Raw genomic sequence first — 18,356 nt, 5'->3', positions numbered from 1 at the left:
TTTTAAAAAATAACTAAAAGAAGTTCTTTAATCAGAAAGGAAATGATGACAGAAGGAAACTTGGAATACCAAGAAGCCAGAAAGAACATAAAAAGCAAAAATATGACTAAATAAAAGAAGCTTCCTGGTTGTGGTGGTGAACACTTATGATCCCAGATCTGAAGCCTGAAACAAGAGGATCACAAGTTCAAGGTCAGCATGGGCAACTTAGCAAGGCCCTGTCTTAAAATAAATATTAAAAGGATTGGGGAAGTAGCTCAGTGGTGAAGCACCCTGGGTTCAATCCCTAGTACCGCCACCCCCAAAAAAAAAGCTTTCTCCTCTTAAATTTCCTAAACTATGCTCAATGCCTGAAGTACAAATTATAACATTTTCTAATATGATTTTTTTCCCATAGCTTTATTGAGGTATATTTGAAGTACAATAAAATTGAAGTAGAATAAAATTGAAGTATGCAATTTGATCAGTTTTAACATGTATGTAACTAATAAAATTAATATAAAAACATTTACATTACTTTTAAAAAAGATTGAAATCATGCAGACTGTGTTTCCTGCATGATATACATTAGAAATCAATTACCTTAAGATATATAGAACCCTACCCCCACATGTCAACTCTTTCAAAATTAAATAGTACAGTTATAAATATCTTAGAAGTCAAGGAAGAAAGCATAAGAAAAGTAAATAAAAAGTGCTTTGAACTAAGTGATAATAAAAGCTTAAAATATCAAGATCTCTGGGAAGATGCTGTACTCAGATGAACATTTATAACTTAAAGTACTTCTATCAGAAAGAAGCTAGAATAACAATTCAGTTTACTTTCAAATTTTATAGTAGGAAGGAAAAAATAAGCGTAAGAGCAGAAATATATGAAATAGAGAAGAAATAATATAGTTAAAATTTGATAAAAATCAAACAAGTCTAATCAAGAAAAAAGCAAGAACACAAAAATTAATACCAATGGAAAGTGAGCTACCAAATTAACCCTACAGTTGTTAAAAATATATTAAGATAATATTATAACTTTATGCCAACATATGTGATAGCTTACATAACGCGATCTATATTACAGAAGGACCGTATGCTGCTGAGAAGAAAGTGTATTCAGTCATTGATGGATGAAATATTCTATATATATATATCTGGTAAGTATAAATTATCAATTTTATTTTTTACTTCTATAGCTTATTTATTTAGGGTCCTTCTTTTTTTTTTTTTTTTTGGAGGATCTATTCAGTGGTGACAGAGGCATGTTAAAGTTACCCAGTAACATTGTGTTGTGGTCTGTTTGATTCTTGAAATTGAGAAGGATTTCTTTGATGTACATAGATCAAAGGATTTTTTATGATGTACATACATAGATGCTCCACTGCTTGAGGCATAAATGTTTATGATTGTTATGTCTTGTTGATCTATAATTCCCTTAAGCAGTATGAAATGGCCTTCTTTGTCCTTCTGATTAACTTTGGCTAAAGTCCACTTTATATGAGGATAGAAATCCCTGCTTGTTTATTCATATCAGTGATACATTTTTTCCCATCCTTTCACCTTCAGCCTGTGGATGTCTTTGCCTATGAGGTGAGTCTCTTGGAGACAGCATATTATTAGGTCTTGGTTTTTAACCCAATCTGCTAGTCTGTGTGTTTTGATTGATGAGTTTAGGCCATTAATGTTCATGGTTATTATTGAAATATGATTTGTGTTCCTGGTCATTTGGGTTTATTTCTAATTTTTAATTTGAATTAGTTTCTCCTTTGATTGACTGTTCCTTTAGTGTATTTCCTCCCTTTGCTGGCTTTCACTTTTTTTTTTCATTTCATCTTTATGGAATATTTTGTTGAGAATGTTCTGTAGTGTAAGCTTTCTATTTGCAATTTTTTTTAACTTTTGTTTATCATGGAAGGTTTTTATTTCATCCTCAAATCTGAAGCTTAATTTTCTGGATGTAGGATTCTTGGTTGGCATCCATTTACTTTCAGAGCTTGGTATATGTTATTCCAGAACCTCCTAGCTTTGAGGGTCTGGGTTAAGAAACCAGATGAGATCTGAATTGGTTTCCCCCTGTATGTAACCTGATACGTTTCTCTGGTAGCATTTAAAATTCTATCCTTATTCTGTATATTAGGCATTTCATTATAATGTGCTTTGATGTGGGTATGTTGTAATTTTTTATACTTTGGGGTCCTGTAAGCCTTTTGCATTTGATTTTCCATTTCATTATATACGTTTGGGAAATTTTCCGATGTTGTTTCATTGAAAAGATTGTACATTTCTCTAGTTTATGTCTGCATATCTTCATCTATTCTACTAAATATTAAATTTGGTCTTTGCATGTTATTCCATAGTTCTTGGAAGTTCTGTTCAGGTTTCTTAACATCTTCTGTCCATGGTCAACTTTATTTTCAAGATTATATATTTTGTCTTCATTGTCTGAGGTTCTGTCTTCCAAGTTGTATAGTCTGTTGGTGATACTTTCTATTGAATTTTTAATTTGGTTTATTGTTTCCTTCACTTCAAGGATTTCTGCTTGGTTTTTTGTTTGCTTGTTTTCAGAATCTCTGCCTCTTTATTAAAGTGATCTTTCACTTCCTGTATTTTCTCTCTGATTTCATTTCTTATTACCATCCTTTAGTTTGCAGATCAGTTTAATTATATACATGCTAAACTCCTTCTCTGACATTTCTTCCATTGTAGTGTCAATGGATTCTGTGCCTTGGTTTTTTGGGGTGATTTGTTTCCTTGCTTTTTCACGTCATTTGTGTGTCTACTTATCTAACATTATGGATTTGAGGCAGTAGAGTTTCTATCCTGTGGACTTACAGTGTCCCTGAAGGTTTCTAGTACCTCACTGTTGAGGGGGAGACAAATAATAACAACAATCAATGCAAACAGTTTACAGCATTAAACAAAAGAGTTTCTAATATGACATCTACAATGTCAATTATCACAATAAACAGAAATGAAATGATCAGTTATGCCTATAATAAAAACAGCAAGTTTGCAAAAGGGTTTACAATTTCAAATGGTAAACAGGGAGAGAACAGATGTGATAAAGGATGTAATGATTTTGAAGGAGGAGGAGAGAAGACAAAAGTAAAAGATTAAAGGGAGAGTGAAAGAGAAAAATAGAGATTGGCTTTTAGCAGAAGAAAGGAGAGAATCAAGGGAAACAGGTAGGAGGAAAAAATATATATATAGTAAAAATTTTAAAAAATAAAAATAAAAGAATAAAAAGCAAAACTAAACTTATTAGTCAAATATCCTAGTTCACAGAAAACTAATCATAGTTAAATATCCTAGTTTACAAAAAAAAAAAAACCTAATTTATGAAAAATAACTAGATTCAAAAATGCTAGAAATGAGAAAGAAACCAAATATTACTATGTATAAATGTTCATGTACCTTTAAGGTCACAAATTAAACAGAGAAAAAGAATTTTTTAAAAATCTGAATGAAGTTCAAGAATTCTTTCCATTGGAGTTCAAAAGATTCTCAGCTTCTCTTCCCAGCAGTTTTAGGTTGGGTCACCCGGAGTATGATGTTCCCCTCTCTGGATTGCTGGAGTGAGAGAGGTGATCCCATCGGTGGAATTCCTGGAGGCAGGGTTTAGGCTTAGGTGGGTTCCAGGCTCTTTACTAAATGCCAGTTAGTCTGGAGATTTTAAACCAGTGCACCTCGTACCCGGTATTTGCTGGTCCATGCAGGAAGACTGTACCCCAGGGATCCCCTCTGAGTTCCACTTGTGTGGTGGGGGACCCAATTCTTAGACCACTACGTCACCTTGGACCCCATGTTTCCTGGTCTCTGCTTCAGTCTCCAGACATTCTCTCCTGCCCTGGCTCTTCCAAGTTCCTGGCCAGATGTGTCTCTCCCTGCCAGTCCTGCAAGCAGTCAGATTGGAGGAAAAGCCAGGTGGGTTTCCATGACCAGTTGTCCCCTGTGTAAATCTCTCTCCACATTTGATTTTTCTCCTGGTCACTTGAGCACACTGTGTCGTGCAGTGTGTGTTTACTGAGGCTGTATTTTGAGCCAAACTCAGGTTTGCCAGGAATCGGCCCCCGTAGCTGCTGGTCCCCAGGCAGCGGCTGCAAGATAGTTTCCTCCTTTGTCCTCTGCACACTGCCTGGGGAGATGGCAGTTTATTTCCCTGCACATGGATGTTGTGCAGCATCTTTCAGGTTTGCCAGGCAATGTCCTTGATTTCTAAATAAAATACTGTCTCTAAATAAAATACAATAGAGACTATCTCTAAATAAAATACAAAAAAAAAAAAGTGCTGGGGATATGACACAGTGGTTAAGTGCCCTGGGTTTAATCCCTAGTTTTATATATGTCTTTTAGCCATGCACGGTAGTGCTAGAGGCTGAAGCAAGAGGATGGCAAGTGCAAGCCCAGCCTCAGCAACTAACTAATGTCTCAAAAATAAAAACAAAAAGGGCTGGGGTTGTAATTCAGTGGTAGAGTGTCCCTGGGTTCAATCCCACTACTGGACAGGTGTGGTAGAGTACTTGTTTTCTTGCCCTTTCTTTATTTTTTTGTTTGTTTGTTTATTTGAGACAGGGTATCATTAAGTTACTCAGGTTGGCCTGGAACTTGCAATCTTCCTACCTCAGCCTATATAGTACCTAGAGTTACAGGAAAGCACCACCTGATTTGTACCCCATAGGTTAATTTTACCTAGTCTAAATCTTCTTAAGAGCAGGATCATTGGGACTGGGGGGTGGCTCAGTGGTAGAGTGCTCGCCTAGCACACGTGAAGCCCTGAGTTCAAACCTCAGCACCACATAAAAATGAAATAAAGATATTGTGTCCACCTACAACTAAAAAATAAATATATAAAAAAAAGAGCAGGATCATGCATTATGTACATTTTTAATATAAGACAATATAGATGTATTTTTGTAATTCCTTTTTTATTTTTATTTTCTTGTATTTTAATTTTATTGGTGCCTTATAGTCTTACATAATGGTGAGGTTCGTTGTTCTATATTCAAGCACGTACACAATATGACAATATAATTTGGCCCATATCATTCCCAAGCACTTCCCCCTGCCCTTCCCTTCTTTCACCTCCCTTTTTCCTCTCTGCTTCCACATAGGAGAGAAAACATAAGAATCTGACCTTCTGAGTTGGGCTTATTTTGCTTGACATAATGTTCTCAAGGCCCACCCATTTTCCTGAAAATGACATAATTTTACTTTACTTTTCTTTTTCTTTTTTTTATTTTTAAAAAAATCTTATTTAGAAGAAAACGAAATTATTTTCAAACTTATTTTGACAAGCAGCTACAGGATATTCAGTACCTGACAGTGAACATCAGGTCTCGCAACATAATTTCATTTTTCTTTATGGCTGAATAAAACTTCATCGTGCGCGTATTACCACATTTTCTTTATCTATTCATCCTCTGATGGACACCTAGTCTGGTTCCATAGTTTGGCTATTACTATTATGAATTGTGCTGCTATAAACATAAGTAGGACTGTATCACTATAGTATGCTGACTATAATTCTTCAGGATAAATGTCAAGGAGGGTATAGCCGGGTCTTATGCCGGTACCCTTTCTCATCTTTTGAGGTGCCATAGAGGTTGTTCAAGTTTACAGTCACACCAACAGTGTAAGTGTTCCTTTTTCTCCACATCTTCTTCAGCATTTATTGTTTGTTTGTTTGTTTGTTTTTAATGCCAGTATCTGTTTTTGTTACTATAGCCTCTGTAGTATAATTGGAATTCAGGTATTATGATGCCTCCACATTGCTTTTTGGCTTAGAATTGCCTTGGCTATTCTAGGTCTTTTAGTCTTCCAAACGAATTTTAGGACTGTTCTTCTCTGAAGAAAGTAATTGGTATTTTGATGGAGATTGCATTGAATTTGTATATTGCTTTTAGTAGTATAGACATTTTAACAATATTAATTCATGCCTATTCATCTTCTTGTGTCTTCTTCAGTTTTTTCCTCCAATGTTCTAAAGTTTTTAATCACAGAGGTCTTTCACCTCCTTGTTTAGATTTATTCTTTTTTTTTTATAAAGAGAGAGAATTTTAATATTTATTTTTTAGTTTTCGGCGGACACATCTTTGTTTGTATGTGGTGCTGAGGATCGAACCTGGGCCGCATGCATGCCAGGCGAGCGCGCTACCGCTTGAGCCACATCCCCAGCCCTAGATTTATTCTTAGGTGTGTGGGGAGAAGGTGTTTTGTTTTGGTTTTGGTTTTTGGTTTTGAGGCTTTTGTGATTGGAATTGTTTTCCTGATTTCTTTCTCAGCAGATTCATTGTTGGTATATAGGAAGGTTATTGATTTTTGTATGTTGATTTTATAACCTGATACTCTGCCAAATTTACTAGCTCTAGCCATCTTTAAGTGGAGTGTTTTGGATCTTCTAAGTATAGGATGATAGAATCTGCAGATAGTGACAATTTGACTTCTTCCTTTCCTATTTTTATCCCTTTTATTTTCTTCTCTTGCCTAATTGCTCTGGCTAGAATTTATAACACTATAGTAAAAGAAGTGCTGAGAGTGGACAACCTTATATCATTCCAAATTTTGAAAGAAATGCTTTCAGCTTTTCCCCATTTACTATGAGGTTGGCTTTGGGTTTTTGATATATAACCTTTATGATACTGAAGTAGGTGTTAAGTCCTTTTTTCTGATTTTTTAAAATAACTGCATAATGCAATAATTATAAATCTATGCTGATGGACATACAATGTACACAGAAGTAATTAGTTACAAGAATAGCATAAAGGCACACTGAGTGGGATGGTGGTGCTCCCCTGTAATTTCAGAGACTTGGGATGCTGAGGCAGGAAGATTGCAAGTTCAAGGTCAGTACCAGCAATTTAGTGAGATACTCAGCAACTTAGCAGGACAGAACCTCAAAATAAAAAATAAAAAGAACTGGGGATATAGTTCAGTGGTAAAGTATCCCTGGATTCAGTCCCCAATATAAAAAAAAAAAAAATACTAGCATAAAAAGGCAAAGAAATGGAGATACACAGGAAAACAGGTTTGGGGGGGGGTAAACTTTTGAAGCTAAATTGGTATTATTACAAACTAGATTGCTCTAAATTAAGATGTTAATTATAATCTCCAAGGCAACCAGTAAGAAACAACCATATAGAAAAAGAAACAACAGGGAAATTAAAATAGTACACTAGAAAATAGCTATTTAACATGAAAGAAATAGTGATGAAAAATTCAGAAGGAATAAAAGATGCAGGACATATAAAAAACAAATAGCAAAATGTTAGCATGGACTCCTGTATTATCAATAATTACATTAAATGAGAACAAATTAAAGACTCGTATAAACATAGCAAAACTTATGAAAAGCTGCAAAATCAATGCTTAGAAGGAAAATTATGGCTATAAATGCTTACATTCACATTTTAAAAGAAGAAAGGTCGCAGATCAACAACTTTTACGCATTTTTTTTTTCAGTCCTAAGGATCAAACCCAAGGTTACTTTACCGCTGAGTTACATCTCCAGGCCTTTCTATCTTGATCCAGTGTCTCACTAAATTGCCCATGTTGGCCTGGAATTTGGAATCCTCCCTTCAGCCTCTCCAGTCGCTGGAGGTGTGCACCACCAGGCCTCATTTAACCTTTAGTCTTACGAAACCAGGAAAAGAGAAAACTCAATCCAAAACAACAAGAAATACTGGAGAAAAAGATACAGGAAATATAAACAAAATAGAGAACAAATAGCAAAGAAAATTAACAAAGCCCAAATTTGGTTCCTTGAAAATATCAACAAAATTGACAAATCTTTAACTAGATTAACCAAAGAAAAAATAAAAAATTCTCAGATGACTAAATTCCAAGAATTAAAGAGAAAACTTAACTGCCACCATGTGAACATTAAAAGGGTCATAAAGGAATACCATGAACAAGTGCATGCCAATTAATGAGATAACCTCGCTGAAATGGACCAATTCTTGGAAACTCACACAACCACCAAAACTGGCTCTAGAAGAAATAGAAAATCTAAATAGAATTATATTAAACAGAATGAGCCAGCAATTATAAAGCTTCCAATAAAGAAAAGCTCAATGACAGAGTGTTTCACTAGTGAATTCAACCAAGCTTTTTTTTTTTTTTTTTTGGTGGAGGGAGGGATGGGGGATCTGGGTTCCACTATGCTGTCCAAACTGGTCTTGAACTCTGATTCAAAATATCCTTTTACCTCAGCCTCCTGAGTAGCTGGGACTACAAGCATGTGCCACCATGCCCAGCTTTTTCTTTTTATCTTCATCCTAGGGATCAAACCCACAGCCTTAGGCATACTACACAAACACTCTACCACTGAGCTACATCCTCAGCTCCTACCAAACTTTTAAAGAATTAATAGCAATTCTTCTCAAACACTTAACAAAAAATAAATAAATAAAAGAGAAGAGAAGAAACAATATTATGCTGATGCTAAAGCCAGACAAAGAAAACAGAAGTAAAAATTGGTGCAACCACTCTGCAAAGCAGTATGGAAACTCCTCAGACAACTTGGAATGGAACCACTATTTGACCCAGTTATCCCACTCCTCAGTATATATCAAAAGGACTTAAAATCAGCATACCACAGTGACTCAGCCACATCAATGTTTATAGCAGCTCAATTCACAATAGCTAAACAATTGTGCAAATCTAGATGCCCTTCAACAGATGAATGAATAAAGAAAATGTGGTATATATACACGATGAAATATTACTCAGTCACAAAAAAAATTACTTTATGACTTTTGCCAGTAAATGGATGAATCTGGAGATTATCATGCTAAGTGAAATAAGCCAGTCTTGAAAAACCAAAAACTAAATGTTCTCTCTGAGATGTAGATGCTAACACACAATAAGGGGGAAGGGGAATAGAAGTTCATTGGGTTACACAAAGGGGAATGAAAGGAGGGGAGATAAAATGGGAATAGGAGAGACAGTACAATGACTCAGACATAACTTTCCTATGTTTATATATGAATACATGACCAGTGAAACGCCACATCATGTACAACCACAAGCATGGGATCCTAATTAGAATAAGCTATACTCCATGTATGGTATAATATATCAGAATCTACTCTACTGTCTTGTATATCTAAAAAGAATGAATTTTAAAAAGACAGCAGAAGTAAAGAAAATTACAGATTAATATTCCTTATGAATATAGATGTAATAATCCCTAACAAAATAATGCAACAGTATATTGAAATATACACTGTAGTCACATGAGATTTATGCCAGAAATGCAAGGATGGTGTCACACATGAAAATCAATCAATGTAATATATCTTACCAATAAATAAAAGGAAAAACAAAACCTGATGTTCTCAATAGACACAGCAGAAACCTTCACCAAAATCTAGCATGCCTTTATCCAAGTGTGATGGTGCATACCTGCAATCACTACTACTCAGGAGGCTGAGCCAAGAGGACCAAAAGTTTAAAGCCAGGCTCAGCAACTTAGTGAGACTCTGTCTCAAAATAAAAAGTAAAAAGAGCTGGGGATGTAGCTCAGTGGTAGAGCACCACTGGATTAAATCCCCAGTACTGAAAGAAAAAAAAAATCTTTCACTATGTCATGTTAAAATACACTCCATTATTTCAAGATAGAACTTCTTCAACTGATAAAGGGCTTCTCTGAAAATCTCACAGCTAACTTTGTATTTAATGGCAAAAAACTGAAATCTTCCCCCTAAGATCAGAATTAAGACAGATATTCACTCTTACTGTTTATTTTCAACATTGTATTGGAAGTTTTAGCTAGGGAAATTAGGCAACAAAAATAAATAAATGGCATCCATATGGAAAGGTAAGAATTAAAAGTATCTCTCTTTGGAGATGACATAATTTTGTTTGTAGAAAAATCTCAAAGAACCCACAAAACACTATTAAAGCCAATATAAAAGCTCAGCAAAGTTGAAGGTATAAGATACAAAATTTTGTTGTATTTTTATATACTAGCATTGAATGATCTGAGATTAATAGAACAATTTTACTTATAATAGAATCAAAAAGGAATGAAACAGGAATAAATTTGATTCACACATTAGAAAAAAGAGCAAGATTTGTATATTGAAAACTATAAATTGTTATTAAGAGAAATTTAAAAGGCCTAAATAAATAGAGGGACATCCCATGTTCATGGATCTGTATGACTTAATATTATTGAGATGTTGTTATTGATTGAATCGCAAGTGTCCTCCAAAAGCTCGTGTGTTGAATGAAGGCTTGGTCCCCAATACAGCAGTATGCAGAGGCAGGGCCTGTGGGAGGTAAATAGATCATGAGGGCTCTGACTTCATGAGTGAATTAATCTATGTATGGATCCATAGCTTATTGGGTTTGGGAGGAGGAGCTTTGTATAAAAGCAGCTTTTTCTTTTCTTCCCAGTCACCTTGAGCTGAGAAGCTTTCCTCTGCCATGTGCTTCTCCCATAATACACTGCCCCCCCATAGGCCCAAAGCAACAGAGCTGAGCAACCTCGACTGAAATCTTGGAAACCATGAACCAAAATAAACCTTCCCTCCCGGTAAGTTTATGTATCTTGTATTTTTTTTTCACAGCAATGGAAAACTGACTAACATAGATGCAAAGTCTCCTTTAACTTAGCTACAGAATCAAGGCATTCCCTAGAAAAATTTCAACTGTCTTTTCACAAAAACAGACAAGCTTCTCTTAAAATTTATATGGAAATGCAAGAGACCCCAAATAGCCAAAATAATCTGAGGGGAAAAAATGATAACGTTTAAGGACCCACACTTGCCAATTTTAAAGCTTACTACAGATGTACAGTTATTAGAACAGTGTGGTATTGGCACAATGATAGACATTCAAATCAATGGAATATAATTTAAAGTCCAGAAATAAATTTACACATCTATACCCAATGGATGCTCAATCAGGGTATAAAGACCATTCAATGGAGAAAAGATACTCTTTTCAACAAATAGTTGAATGGTTAGGACAAATGAACACAACCAAAGGATGGATTTGGATTCTTGACTTAACACCATTTACAAAATTAACTTAAAGTGGATTGTAGACCACTTTAAAGCTTTGTGTGTCAAGGACATAATCCAGAAAGTTAAAAGAGAATCTACAGGGGTGCTGGTAAATTATAAAAGATACACACACACACACACACACACACACACTTCTAAGAGCTCAATTTACAGAAGGCAAACAACTGAATTAAAATTGGTCAAAGAGTTTGTCTTAGGCCATTGTCTGTTCATACAAATGAATACCACAACCTCAGTAATTTATAGAGATATAGGTTTATTCAGCTCTCATTCCTGAGAATGGCTGTATCTGGTGAAGGACATTGCTACTGAAGACTCTCTGCTGAGTCCCAAGGTAGGACAGGGCATCACATTCAAGAGACAGAGCCAAAACTGGCTTTCAGACCAGATCTCCTTTCAAGATAATCCATTAACACACGAATCCATGAATCCATTAGTCCATAACCTAATTATATCTTAAGGTCTAACCTGGTGCCACCTCTAAATGTCCCACAATGATGTTAAATTTCAACCTGAGTTTTGATGGGGACATTCAAACTACAGCCAACTTAAATAGGCATTCTTCCAAAGAAGAGATACACATGGCCAAGAGGCACATGAAAAGGTGTTCAACATTAGTCATTAGGGAAATGCAAATCAAAACCACAGTGAGATACTACTTCACACCACCAGGATGTCTATCATTTCAAACATGTGTGTGCCCGCGCGAGTGCGTGTGCATACACACACACACACACAATAACAAATGTTGGCTAGCAATTAAAATGTTAGAACTCTTATACAGTACAGTGGGAATGTAATGTGGTTCTGCTACTATCTGGTGGTTCCTTAAAAAGTTAAACAGAGAATTGCCATATGACAAAGAAATTCCATCTCTGAACTATATACCTGGGAGGACTAAAATATATGTTCACTGGAAACTTTAAAATCTTTTTTTTTAATGAATGAGAATTTCAATATTTATTTTTCAGTTTTTGGTGGATACAACATCTTTGTATGTGGTGCTGAGGATCGAACCCAGGCAGCACGCATGCCAGGCGAGCGCGCTACCGCTTGAGCCACATCCCCAGCCCACTTTAAAATCTTTAGACCAATATTAATAGCAGCATGATTTTTTTTAAATAAATGAAATATAACTTCTCATTCTTCTGGTTGCACATGATGTAGAATCACACTGGTCATGTAATCATATATGCACATAAGGTAATAATGTCTGATTCATTCTACTCTTCCTCCTATTCCATTATCCACTCCCTTCCCTTCACTCCACTTTACCTAATCCAAAGTAACTCTATTCTTACATAACTCCAACCCTTTATTGTGAATTAGCATCTGCATATCACAGAAAACTTTCAGCCTTTGATTTTGGGGGGATTGGCTTATTTCACTTAGCTTGATATTCTCTAGCTCCATCCATTTACAGGCAAATGCCGACATTTCCTTATTCTTTAAGGCTAAGTAATATTCCATTGTGTATATGTACCATGTTTTCTTTATCCATTCATCTGCTGAAGGACATCCAGGTTGGTTCCACAGTTTAGCTATTGTGAGTTGAGCTGCTATAAACATTGATGTGGCTGCATTATATCCAAAAAGTGAACATAATCCAAATGTCTATCAGTCAATGAGTGGATAAACAAAATACAGTATACCATACAATGAATAAATAATACTCTATTAATTATTATTCAATTACTCATTTTTAAAACTATTTTTGAGTTGTCAAAAGATATTTATTTTATTTATTTATATGTGGTGCTGAGAACAAACCCAGGGCCCCACACATGCCAGGCAAGCACTCTACCACTGAGCCACAACCCCAGTCTTATTCATTTCTTTTTGATGACTGTATTTGGGGAAATTTTAGATCCAAACCGTAACAGGGAGTGACTGTGAAAGGATACAGAATTTCTTTAGGGGACGGTGGAAATCATCTGGAATTAGTGACAGTGATTGTGCTTGTCTAGCATGAGCAAGGCCATGGGTTCAACCTCCAGAACCACAAAAATTAAAAAAAATAAAATAAAACTTTAAAAAAGGTGCCTCAATAAAAATATTGCACAATATAAAATGTGTATATATATATATATATATATATATATATATATATATATGGATTTGAACTAGATAGATGTTTCTTTTCTCACAATGAAAAACCTTGAGCTCTGAAGAGATACTAGATCTGCTCCACACTGTCCAGGACCCACCACTTTGGCCTCCCTAGGTGGGGATCATTCTTCTGGTCCAAGGTGCCATCCTTGTTCTAGGTACCAGAATGCAGGAAGTTTCAGAGAAGGGACAAAGGACACAAATTTTTCTTAAGTAAAATTCCAAGAATCGTCTCATAGCATGTGCACTCACTTCTCATTAGCCGGAATGTAGCCACAGGGCCATGCTCAGAAGAAGGGAGGCTGGAAATCCAGGCTTATTTATAATTTCAGCTACCATGTGACCAGCTTGAAATGCTACTAATTCTACTATATGGAAGAGGGGATGAATGGAAAATTAAAGGTTGTCTTTACTGCCCCAGGTAACCTGCATACAAAAGGGACCTAAGAGCCCTAAAGACAGGTCCTAGCATGACAGTTATGGAGGAGGCCTAGATAGCCATTCCACATTAGACCAATGACAGTCTAGAGGAGACTTTTTGGGGGGTTGGGATACTTAGGATTAAAAAGAGAGGTGCTCTATGCTGAACTACATCCCCAGTCCTTTTTATTTTTTATTTTGAGACAGGGTCTTGCTGAATTTCTGAGGCTGGCCTCAAACTTGAGATCCTCCTGCCTCAGCCTCCTGCATACTCAGGATTACAAACATGTGCCATCCATTTCTGACTCAAGAGAGATGTTTTTGGTGGGGAAAAAAAAAGTAGAACTAAAAGATTAGGTGGTATGTTTGATCCCATGAGAGGCATGTGGTTCTAACAGAGAGTTTGGGGGAGAATTGGTGATAGGTACTTAGACAACAAAATGTATTTTTAAAGATAATCTTTGTGAGACAGTGAGCACACGCCTGTATTACCAGCGACCTTGGAGGCTGAAGCAGTGGGATCTCAAATTTGCCAGGCATGGTGACACATATCTGTAATTCCAGTGGCTTGAGAGGCTGAGGCAGGAGGATCTCAAGTTCAAAGCCAGCCTGCCTCATCAATTCAGCAAGGCCCTAAGCAAATTAGTGAGATTGTGTCTCTAAATAAAAAATAAAAGGAAGGAAAAAAGGACTGGAGAAATTGTTCAGTGGTTAAAAAAAAAAACACTTGGATTCAATCCCCAGTATAAAAAAAAAAGGCAATCATTAATCCTAAGAATACTGAAATACTGTTGTCTTTAAAAGAAATCGTTAGGGCTGGGGCTGTGGCTCAGTGGCAAAGCACTTGCCTGGTACGTGTGAGGCACTGGGTTCGATCCTCAGCACCACATAAAAATAAATAATAAAATAAAAGTATATTGTGTCCATATATAGCTAAAAAAAATATTTAAAAAAGAAAATTTGGGGCTGGGGTTGTGGCTCAGTGGTAGAACGCTCACCTAGCATGCTTGAGTCACTGGGTTCGATTCTCAAGCACCACATAAATAAAATAAAGATATTGTGTCCACCTAAAACTAAATAATAAATATATACAAAAAAAGAAAAGAAAACATTATTTTAGTATGCTCCATGTATTAATTGCACAGTCAATTACACACCAGACTGGTGTAATGGTGCATGCCTATAATCCCAGTGACCTGGGAGGCTGAGGCAGGAGGATCACAAGCTTGAGGCCAACCTGGGCAGTTTAGCCAGGTTCAAGGTTTGATCCCCAGCATCATACACACACACACACACACACACACACACACACACACCAGATTCCTGCATATACTAGGAGATATGTTGGGGGAGTGCTAAGTGCTAATTCCTCATTTTACACTATTCAAAGTCAGGCAATTTCTATAGCTGAAGATTGAGAAATAACAGTATACAATTAATATTAAGAAACATGGAGGAAAATGGCAAGCAAACCAGCTAAGAAGTTGAAAGTTATTATCTTAGCTAGAAAGGGATAGTATCTTGGATAGAGAGTGATACGAACAGGTATTTTCTGCATAAGCCTTTGATTCTTAAAGCAATGAACATAAACACTTTTTGATACTTTTCTGGGATACCAGGTATTAAACCCAGGGTCACTTACCCACTGAGCCACATCTCCATCCCTTTTTTTTATGTTTTATTTTGAGGATCTCACTAAGGATCTCACTAAGTTGCTTAGGGCCTTGCTTAATTACTGAAGCTGGTCTCAAATTTGCGATCCTCCTGCCTCAGCCTTGTGAGCTGCTGGGATTACAGGTATGTGCCATTGTACCCAGGGATACATTTTATTAAAGGATTAATGAAAGTTTTCATTCAAAAATCTGCTTCCCCAGTCAAAACTTTATAAACCTCAATATAAGCAATAGGAGTAATAGTACTTATGCCAAATGGATTATACACCAGACCTGTATTTTGTAAATTTTTCTGTCTCCACCAATTAAATTCTTTTCAAGGTCTCAAGTAATAATATTAGGTACAGAAGAAATATCATTTAATGTTTGTACTTCTTTGAATGTCTTATACTTGCCACTCTATTTTTTTAAATGTCTTTCTTAACTATTGTCTCAACATCAAATTTTCCACTGAATCAGACTCTATGAATAATTCATGGTGGTGAAATAAATGGGATTAGTGACTCTAGCTTTCAGAGTCTACAAATCTCATCATTAGGAAAAATGTAGTTTTCCAATGCCAATCCCCTGGGAAAAATGACCCAGCTGACAGCTAGCTGGTATTCAGACTCTGTGATCCAATAGTTTCAGTGCATGTAGGTCATGTCATCCAGGGGGATGTTACATCTCCCAACAAGGTGGCTGGCTTCCTTGGGCTCATTCCAGTGCTTGCCACCATATAGTCTCCTAACCTATCTCTTTATTTTCAGCAGCCACATCTCTGGTCTCAGATGCTTTGTAGAAACAGCCTCATTATCTGTAGTGTTGTAACAGCAGTTAGAAACCGAATGACATTCAATTAAAATGATATTAGCAGCTCAGGAGTGATTTTGTTTAATTTACTCCTACTCAGATGTAAAAACATTAGCGACTTTTTTAATTGGACCTCATAATGTCTAACTCCTACTCAGATGCAATGAAATTAAAGACTTTGGTGCCTAAATACCGCTTAATTTACTCCTACCCATCTATAATGACATTAAAGATGCTTTAGGGTAGATATTGTTTCCAATCAATTTTATTCAAAAGAAATCTGAGCTCACAGGTACTATTATTAAGCACATAATAAAATCACACAAGAAATATATCTTTACAATTGGGGATAGGGTGGTTTCTAGTAATATTAAAAAGTAATCATTTTCATTTTAATGCAAGGATATTAAAAAGTAATATCTTAAATACGGGATTTGGTAAAGTTTCCAATTGTTTAAGCAAATATGTGATTCCCAGTCTGTTAAAGAAATGTGCATTGTTACATCTATATGTATAATTTATTGAAAGTACATTTTATTCAATTATAGCATGTGATTGACTTACACTTCATGAGAAATTTTACCTTAAATATGCCTTACAGAAAAGCAATTTTCTTGTGATTCTAATGTTAATAATTTTTAAGACCTTTTTCTTGTATGAGTTTAAAGAATGATTATTTTTTGAACCTTTATTTTCCTACAAAGTCTGTTTTTAAATACAACAAAACTTTGAGTCTATATATGCTTGGGATAGAGCAGTTATTCAGCAAATAGTTGTTAAAAGGTGGAATAAAAATTATTATCAATAATAGTAGCTAATATTCACAACACCTCTAATGTGTGCCAAATAAGATTCTAGGCACTTGAAATGTATTAAGTGACTTATTTCTTCAAATTAGGTAATATTACACAATATTGCTAGTTTATTGGATGTGAAACAATGAAACAAAAAATGATGAAAAAATAAAGTGTTGTAATGTCTGGATGGATGGATAAATGAATGGATGGTGCTGTTACAATTCTTTGGGTTGCCTTTAGTTTGGGAAGCCTTTGAAGCACTTATAAACTCACACTCTAAAATGTGAAATTCTCCCCCACAGAATTAAGAAAATCCGATGGTAAAATTAGCAAGTGTGCAATGGGCACAGAAATGCTTGTAAATATTATCTACGTATACAGAGATAGTTCAGTCCAAAAATACAGTTTTCTTTACTTGGGTATTTAGGATATGAACAGAGTCTCTCTGCAGCTAAAAAGACCTGGTCAAAACTTGTGATGTGCTCACAGGTTCTCACAGCAATGGAGGAGCAGACATCTAGTCTCTCCAGTACTGCTTTGGCCAAAATGCATGGTTTCTCTCAGGCAGATAGGCAGAGGCTAGGTTAAGATGTTTTAATGGCAGATGTCAAGGTAGTTGTATAGCAGCCTGAGTTTGAAACCTCACTCTGCCACTTGGTGGTTTGATCTTTAGCAAGATTTTTTATTCTTTTGTCCTAGTTTCCTCATCTCAATGAGAACAATAAACCCCTGTGTCTTCCCAAATATACTGCTCAATTATTTATAATCCCTATGTTTTTGAATGTCATTCAATTTATTTATAAGTGTTTGATCCAGACTCTTAGGAATCATCCTAGATCTCTTTCCCTCTTTCTCTTTCTTCCCACATCCAATGACTCATCACCCAATCTATTTTAGCTCCTATTACTTGGAGCATCTTAACTGCAATAAGACACTATAGAATATGTAAGTGACAAAGGCAGTTGTCCACCACCTTCACTCTCCCAACATTTACAGAGTTCCTGCCTTTTGTCAGAAGATTCTAGGATGCTAGGGCTATGGGTATGATGAATTTGGTCTCAAGGAGCTTCCTATACAATGGGAGAGATAAACAATAAAATAGTGGATTACAATGTAACATGAAAGGTGCCTTACAGTACTACAACAAGAGGACCATATCTCATTGCAGGTCATGTGAATTAGGTGTGCCTCGGCTGCATGTAACAGAGCACCCAACTACAATGATTGCACTGAATATGGCTTTACTTTCCTCAAATAACAAAATGTGCAGAGGTAAGTGACCCAATTCTGCTACATTAACTCATGGAATTTGTCTCTTAGACCATTCTAATTTCCTGTTTGGCTAGGATATGGCCTTTGTCCTCATGATCAAAAAAAAAATGTAGAAATACAAATTTTACTTTCCCAAAGCTGCTTTTATTTAAAGTACTTAAAGATGGGGATAATGTAAGCACTTTATTGAACAGTTTTATAAATGTATTTTCCTATATCACACAAATAACTACATTTCAGGATTAGCCTCCACAAATAATTTAATAGGTCTGT

General features: G+C 35.8%; 1 long non-coding RNA gene across 1 annotated transcript; it reads left to right on the top strand.

Annotated features, from left to right (window-relative positions):
- Positions 1-976: 976 nt before the first annotated feature.
- LOC131424033 (uncharacterized) lies at positions 977-18,104 on the top strand. The gene is made up of 3 exons (XR_009226404.1): positions 977-1,147; positions 10,389-10,527; positions 17,980-18,104. It is a non-coding gene; the product is annotated as an uncharacterized LOC131424033 (long non-coding RNA).
- The last annotated feature ends 252 nt before the right edge of the window (positions 18,105-18,356 follow it).

The sequence above is a fragment of the Marmota monax genome, unplaced genomic scaffold, assembly GCF_021218885.2.
Source record: "Marmota monax isolate L192 unplaced genomic scaffold, Marmota_monax_Labrador192_F-V1.1 WCK01_AAM20220418_F8-fsc00019, whole genome shotgun sequence".
Taxonomy (NCBI): domain Eukaryota; kingdom Metazoa; phylum Chordata; class Mammalia; order Rodentia; family Sciuridae; genus Marmota; species Marmota monax.
The sequence above is the reverse complement of the archived record's forward strand: the minus strand, read 5'-3'. Positions and strand labels throughout refer to the sequence as shown.